This window comes from Leptonychotes weddellii, chromosome 12, assembly GCF_054177405.1.
Source record: "Leptonychotes weddellii isolate Sample4059 chromosome 12, ASM5417740v2, whole genome shotgun sequence".
Taxonomy (NCBI): domain Eukaryota; kingdom Metazoa; phylum Chordata; class Mammalia; order Carnivora; family Phocidae; genus Leptonychotes; species Leptonychotes weddellii.
In genome coordinates, this window is record NC_138380.1 from 1 (window position 1) to 8,157 (window position 8,157).

The window sequence follows — 8,157 nt, forward strand, 5'->3', positions numbered from 1 at the left end:
GTCCTCACTACAGTCCAAGAAACTATATTTTATAAATCTCCCTAGGTGATTCTGATGTAGGCAGTCTGTGGACCCACTTCTAGAGTCTCTTTTCATTCTATGATTTGGTGGTTTATTTAGCACATTGGATAAATAATGTGGGAATTTCAAGAGAAATATAGCATGCCATTCCTTACTTACAAACCTTGCAATGTGCTCTTTTAGATAAGATTTACACACAAGAAATGGTAATTGTGCAATGTAGGAGATTATCTAATCAGATATTGCAGGTCACACACAATTCTCATCTGCAAGGGCTTTTCCAATAATAGTCAAACTACCTTCTCTTCAGTCTTTTCTACTCAATTTAATAAATATTAAACACATTCTATTTATTAGATATGTATTATCTGCTACATATTGATCTGGTACTATGAGGGATAAAAAGATGAATGACATTAAAGGAAGGTGTGAGGGATATGTACAAGTAAAGAATGAAAGCAGTATGAGCTGGCTGTCGTAAGAGAGGTACAAAGCCTGTAGGTTTTCAGGGAAGGAAGCAACCACTTTTGGCCAAGTAAACAATGCAAAACTTTTTGGTATAGTTTATTAATTTCTCCAACTATGCTCAACAACCAAGGACAGAATGGAAGAGAGCAGAATTTGAGGAAGATGGGCATGGAAGAAAGGAAGATAGTAAAAGGGTCTCAGGTCCCCCAAACATTGTTACCCTGAGTTGGAGGCCAGCAAGGACATGGCGATGTTCTGGAGAGATGAGGGAACAAAATACCATGATGTAGGGAAACGAGCACCCCGGGTTAAATTACTTTGGAAGATGGGTTTCAACAAAGTTGGGGTGTATATGAGGAATTCATAGCTTGTAAGCTTGAATGGATGGCAGCTTTTCCAAACTATATCACATGCTTTGGATGAGGTCTTCCTGAGGGATGGGAACAATCTTATTGATGTAGACCTCACAGGTATGACCAGAAGAAGAATGCATGACTGTGACCAGAACACAAACTTCAGGAAGAAGAGACATCCCTTCCTCATTCTATTTTATGATACCATTAAAATGTAGGTTAAGAACTCGAAAGTCAAGGGATGCCTGGGTGGCCCAGTTGGTTACTCATCTGCCTTCGGCTCAGGTTGTGATCTTGGGGTCCTGAGATTGAGTCCCACATCGGGTTCCTTGCTCTGAGGGGAGTCTGCTTCTCCCTCTGCCTGCTGCTCCCCCTGTTTGCACTCACTCTCTCTCTCTCACTCCCTCTCTTTCTCTCTCTCTCTGACAAATAAATGAATAAAATCTTTAAAAAAAGAATTTGAAAGTCAAGAATATTCTGTGATACTTACTATGACTTAGTGGTTTTTAAATTTCCAGTGGCAGAAGCATCAAGTCCAACCCATTTATTTGCTTGACTTAACTGAAATCCTTGGTGACCCAGACTCCCATTTCTACATACCCAGTGACTCAGGATGCTCCCACTATGATACCTGTGGTTCAGAGACTGTCAGACCAGTGGACCTGCTAATCAGTCTGGAGCTCTGGACTGAACATGGATCCTGGTGAAAGGAGTGTCCCAAAGTCTGTCTTCATCATCCGCCCCACACCATCTCACCCCACCCCGCACCTCGTCTCCTCCAGACACCTGCAGCTGGGAACAGATTAGTAGAGACTTTGGTACTGGAAATGCACATTTGGCTTCTATTTCAAAGCCCCCAAATCAGCTTGGTGAGCCTGAGGGGCCAAGAAAAGTTTCTGTGAATCAGTTGGCAATCAGCAGCCCTGACACTGATGGATAGCAGCGGATGGCCAGGGCTGTTCTGGGAAACCAGGCCCTTGCTTTGGAACAGTTGAAATCATAAATGCTCTCTGTGTGCAAACACACGCAGCTCCCCTCACTTCATCACTGGAGTCTAACTGCCCTTAAACTGCTGCTCCTCTTCCTGAATCATTAGTTTTCTCAGAAAAAATAATCAGACTTATAAGAAAGAGGCAAGAAAAGAAAACAGCATGAAAGAAAAGATAAGCCAAAATGAGCAAAATGTTTCTACTCAAAGGAAGGGGAAAAATGAGATTTGTCAGCAGCCTCTCAAAAATAATATGATTATCTTTTATTCCCTTTTTTTGCTTTTGCTGGCATTTCTTATGTAAATGCTTTTATTGTACACATGAGAACATTTTTAAAAATTTTCCATATTGCTATAGCTACCTATTGGGGTATAATGTAAGTATAATCTTGCCTGTAGGCAAAAGAGAGATTACTACACAAACTTTCAAGCTTTCTATGACTCTAAAAAATAGATGCTGAGAAAAGCTTCTGAGTGCTTCTTCTGAGGAAGATAAATGTTTAAATCATTATATGATCATTCAAAATATAGTCTGCCATGTGATCAGAGTTAATAGAATTTGCTAGGTTTATTCTGTTTTAGGGCATAACCAGCACCAGTGCATTCTGTTCCAGGGGCTGCTGCTATATGTAAAAGGTATAGACAGGAATTGTGGAGACATTGTGTTTTCACTTGATTCAAACAAAGAAAGGGTTCCAAATATGAAAATGAACTAAATAAAAATGAGCTTGACCTCTTTCTGTAAAAAAAGATGAATATGTTTGTGAATTTCAAAATTAGTCCTCTAAAATAAATTATTGAAGACTTTCATATTTATCGTATCTTCTTCACAGCAAATCTGGAACAAAATTTATTTCCTATGACACACAAACTTAACATAAAGAAGAGTCATTAATAGGAGGAATAAAATCACGTAAAATATCTCAAATAAATAAGTTTGATGCAAATCATAGTTTGTGTTGAGGGTGTTTCATTTGTCCCCTTAGAAATCCGTCCAGGGGCGCCTGGGTGGCTCAGTCATTAAGCGTCTGCCTTCGGCTCAGGTCATGATCCCAGGGTCCTGGGATCAAGCCCCGCATCGGGCTCCCTATTCCGTGGGAAGCCTGCTTCTCCCTCTCCCACTCCCCCTGCTTGTGTTCCCTCTCTCACTGTGTCTCTCTCTGTCAAATAAATAAATAAAAGCTTAAAAAAAAAAAAAAAAAAGAAATCCGTCCCGTTTTCTTCATTCAAACCACTCTACCGAGACAGGGAAAGCCCTAAATACTGTGTTCTCAGGAGTAACTGCATCAGGGAAGAGGTTAGTTGTCTCCCACATTGTTTGTATGCTGCACTCTCAGAGGGGAACCTGCTGGCCACATTTCCTAACTCTCAGGTATCTTAGATATTTTTAAAAGACACCATGCGCCACACAAGAAAACTAAAAAGGGAGTCTCTAAAGGGGCCCTGGGCATTCATAAATTTGAATTCTGAGGAAAGACAGAATTTTTTTTATAGATAAAATGATCAAAGTGTTAAAAAGTGGCAGATGTGGAAAAAGGGAGACACAAGATAAGAGCAACGAACGGGAATATTTGGAATGGAAACAGGAGGAGACTGTGTGAGTTGTAGACACAGGAAGTTGTTATTCTGGGTCCCCTGAGCTCTGCCGAAAGAATTATCTGGCTCAGGGATTTGAATTAAATGAAAAATCAGCCTGGCAAGGTTTGTTTTGAAAAACTAGATACGTAGTTTCAATTACGACTTGCACTAATTAATTAGGTTATATATATTTTTATTTTGTCCCCAGTTACAAGTAATAGGGCTCCATGCTCAGTGGGGAGTCTGCTTGAGATTCTTCCTCTCCTTCTGCTCCTCTCCCGGCTCACACTCACTCTCTCTCTCTCAGATGAGTAAATAAATCTTTAAAAAAAATATTTCTAGGAGCCTTTTATTATTTATATTGTGCTATACATAAAAATTTTAAATTTATTCTCCCAACAACCACATCATCACATTTTGTATGAAGAAACTAAGGCCAAGAGAGGCTGACTAACTTGCCCAGCATCATACAGCAATATTAGTTTAAAAAACTGAAATTTAATCCATTTCTTTCTAGCTCTAAAAAGTTAATTAAATGTGCCATTATGCAAAACCAATGATTTCAGTTCAAAGTTTATAAAAATAGTGCTGTTTATACCTATTTTGTTTTTTTTATTTTTTAAAGATTTATTCATTTATTTTTTTTATTATGTTAGTCACCATACAGTACATCATTAGTTTTTGTGGTAGTGTTCCATGATTCATTGTTTGTGTAAAACACCAAGTGAGCGTGTGTGAGTGGGAGGAGGGGCAGAAGGAGAGGGAGAGAGAGGCAGAGAAGCAGACTCCCTGCTGAGTGTGGAGCCCAACTTGGGACTAGATCCCAGGATCCTGAGAGCATGACCTGAGCCAAAACCAGGAGTTGGAGGCTTAACCAACTGAGCCACCCAGGCCCCCCCCCATTTTGGTTTTAAATTCAATCTGATTTAAGTCTCTGATAATTTATTTACAATTACTATATTCAGATATATATGTACTCACACACTCACCAGCAGGAACACAATTGTGTACATCTAATACCTGCCTACAGCCTTGCAATGGAACAGATATCTACCATCCAATTTTTAAAAATAAAAGAAACCCCACAGAATGAGAAAAGTGATCATTTTCCATAGAAAATTAATAACATCAGATTTACTCTATGACTATAATAAAAATTGAAAGTCGGTAATGGAAGATACCTTGGTTTTTCCTTAGGTTGGTTTTCCAGTTGTTAGGTACCCCTATCATATGGACCACACATTACCAGTCAGTTAACACCTCTCATAGCTTTATTTGTCATAGTATTATTATGGCACCATTTATTTAGAAATAATTAAGAAAAAAATGTCAGGCAATTTTATATTTGAAATGGGTTGTGAAGCATCTCCAAATCCTCATGTGTGTTTTAGCAGATTAATCATCTCTACAGTAGGATATCAGCAGCCACCAAGAAATCATCACTGTGACAAATTCAAATTCAGATGCTACCTGCCTGTGAGGTAAGGTAGACTAAACTGCTGATTGTTTGCCTCATCTCACCAATTCTACAATTGCTCACCTTGAATACAAGGTGCTTCTGATGCTGCTTCCAAAAGATCTAGGGCCTTGGAGAAGGTTCAACCAAGGCTAAAGAAGTATTTCTTACTAGCAAGACTTTGTTTTTACTCACCATGGAATTGCCAATGCCACTCAAATTCTTGCAAGGAGTGTGTCCCATGAGTCTTTGGTCTCTCTAGATCTGCCACTAAACCCATAGAATGTCATTTTTTACTAAGAGAATGCAAACAGTTTATATAAAAATGAGAAATCTATCATACACTGAATGTCTCCTCACCATTCAGCAGTGAAATGCACAAAATATTTCCAATTCAGTCATCCTCATGCACCCCCATCAAGTCTGGCTGAATTTCAACATGGCAGGTGAGTTGAACCTCAACAGCCATTGATCAGCTACCCAACAATTATCTATGAGTGTGGAGGCTATGATTTCTGAAAATTATTGCCAGAATTCTTAGTATTCTAGAAAAAAGTGTGTGTGTGTGTGTGTAGAGAGAGAGAGAGAGAGAGAGGAGGGGGAGAGGAAAGGGAGCTCTTTGTAGGCCAATAAGAAAGACCAGGTTACAGAATAATTACCTACAATTTAGTAATTTGGTTCTAGTTCCACTGTGGTGGGGTAAGCCCCGTATAGCCTATCCCTCTTGCTGACTACAACCAGACCTGGGCAAATTAAAACAACCCTGTAGATTCTGAAAAATAAATGAAAAGGGGAGATTGTGAAGGAAGTCACAAGTTGTAGAGGTGACCTACCTGGGGATGGATTCCCCCTGCTTTTTTTTTCCAGATAGCAGCCTCCAGTCATTTGGCTGGTGGCTAAAAGTCCAAAAGGAACAATGAAAAGGGCCCCTGAAGAAAGGGGCCCAAGTGTATAGGGAAATGGCAGAGTGAGAGGGCCAGAGAAGGTGTTCTCCAATCTATGAATCTGCACAAGTCTCAACCTAATTCCTGAACTATGCATGCACAGGAAAGATGCAGACAAATGAGACAAAAGTTTTGAGAACAGAACTGACATTTGGATCATCTACAATAAATCTCAGCTGAACGCCTGAGTCATGCATAGATCAGACCAAAAGACCTGAAGTATACCTCACAAAAGGACATAAACAGATGGCAAATACATTTATGAAAAGATGCTCAACATCATTAGTCATCAAGGAAATGCAAACGAAGCTACAATGAGATACTACCCACACATACTTCAAATGGGCTAAAATTAAAAAGGCTGATGATATCAAGTATTGGTGAGAATATGGAGCAACTGGAACTCTCCTATACTGCTCATGGAAATGTAAAAAGGCATAACCGTTTTGGAAAACAGTTTGGTAGTTTCTTTAAAAGTTAACATACTCTTACCATACAGCCTAGTCATTCCACTCCTGGGTATTTAACCTAAAGAAATGCAAACTTATGTCCACATGAAGACTTATATATGTTGATAGCAAGGTTTTTGTCTTTTGTTTTTCTGTAATAGCCCTAAACTGGAAGCAATCCAAAAGTCCATAAACAGAGGAATGGATAAGCAAATTGTGGTACTACTAACCAATAAGAAGGAATGAATAACTGACAGATGCCACCCCTCCACACTGTCACACTGTCACCCTGTCACACTGCCACATTTCCACATAGTCACATAGTCACACGGCCACACAGCCATACAGACACATTCCCACACTGCCATACTCTCACATGATCATGCTACAACAGCAGACGCAGATAACCTGTAAATGGGAGAGTTTAACTGTCCCAGGACATCTTTATTTCCATATCAGGTGTTGGCCAGATTCGTGCTGTGGGCACAATTGGCCAACCCCTGATCTAGGTGATCATTACTAACGCCACACTTTTTACCTTGCCATGCTTTTTGATATGCTCATGTCATCCATGTATTACCTGAGGAATGAACCATGTTCCATATCTCTTTGCTATCTCCCTCAAGCTGACTGCCAGCTGGGCACATGATGTCTGTTTCACAAACACTGTGAAGAAAGGATGACCAGGGTTACTGTCGAGCCCTTGTGAGTCCAGGCTGATAAAAATGCTGTATGATGGGAAATCATACTTTAAAATTAATAAGCAATATTTCAAGTTTCTTGAATTAGAATTCTCAAGGAGTAATCCTGGGCTTTAGTTTTGGACCAATTAAACTATAAGAGAGAAGAGCAGGTATTAGAATATAAAGTTTCTTTCCTTTTTAACTATGCATTATAGTTTATTAGGTTTTCTGTTTCTTTTTTTCCTTTCTTTAACTTATTTTATTTAAATTCAATTAGTTTCAGATGTAGACTTCAGTTATTCATCTGTTGCATGTAACACACAGTGCTCATCACATCACATACCCTCCTTAATGCCCATCACCCAGTTACCCCATGCCCCCCACCTCCTCTCCAGCAACTCTCAGTTTGTTCCTTAGAGTTAAGTGTCTCTTATGGTTTGTCTCCCTCTCTGATTTCATCTTATTTTATTTTCCCTCCCTTACCCTATGATCCTCTGTTTGTTTCTTAAATTCCACATATGAGCAAAATCATATGATAATTGTCTTTCTCTGACTTATTTCACTTAGCATAATCCTCTCCAGCTCCATCCATGTCATTGTGAATTATAAGATTTCATCATTTTTGATGGCTGAGTAATATTCCACTGTATACCACATCTTTATCCATTCATCTATTGAGGGACATCTGGGTTTTTTCCATAGTTTGGCTGTTGTGGACATTGCTTCCATGCTCATGGATTGGAAGAACAAATATTGTTAAAATGTCTATGGTTCCCAGAGCAATCTATGCATTCAATGCAATTCCTATCAAAATACCATCATTTTTCACAGAGCTGGAACAAACAATCCTAAAATTTGTTTGGAACCAGAAAAGACCCCGAATAGCCAGAGGAATGTTGAAAAAGCAAAGCAAAGCTGGCGGCATCACAATTCCGGACTTCCAGCTCTATTACAAAGCTCTAATCACCAAGACAGTATGGTGCTGGCACAAAAACAGACACATAGATCAATGGAACAGAATAGAGAACCCAGAAACAGACCCTCAACTCTATGGTCAACTACTCTTTGATAAAGCAGGAAAGAACATCAATGGAAAGACAGTCTCTTCAACAAATGGTTTTGGGAAAACTGGATAGTCACATGCAGAAGAATGAAACTGGACCATTTTCTTACACCATACACAAAGAATATAAAGTTTTTTTATTTAAAGGTTATGA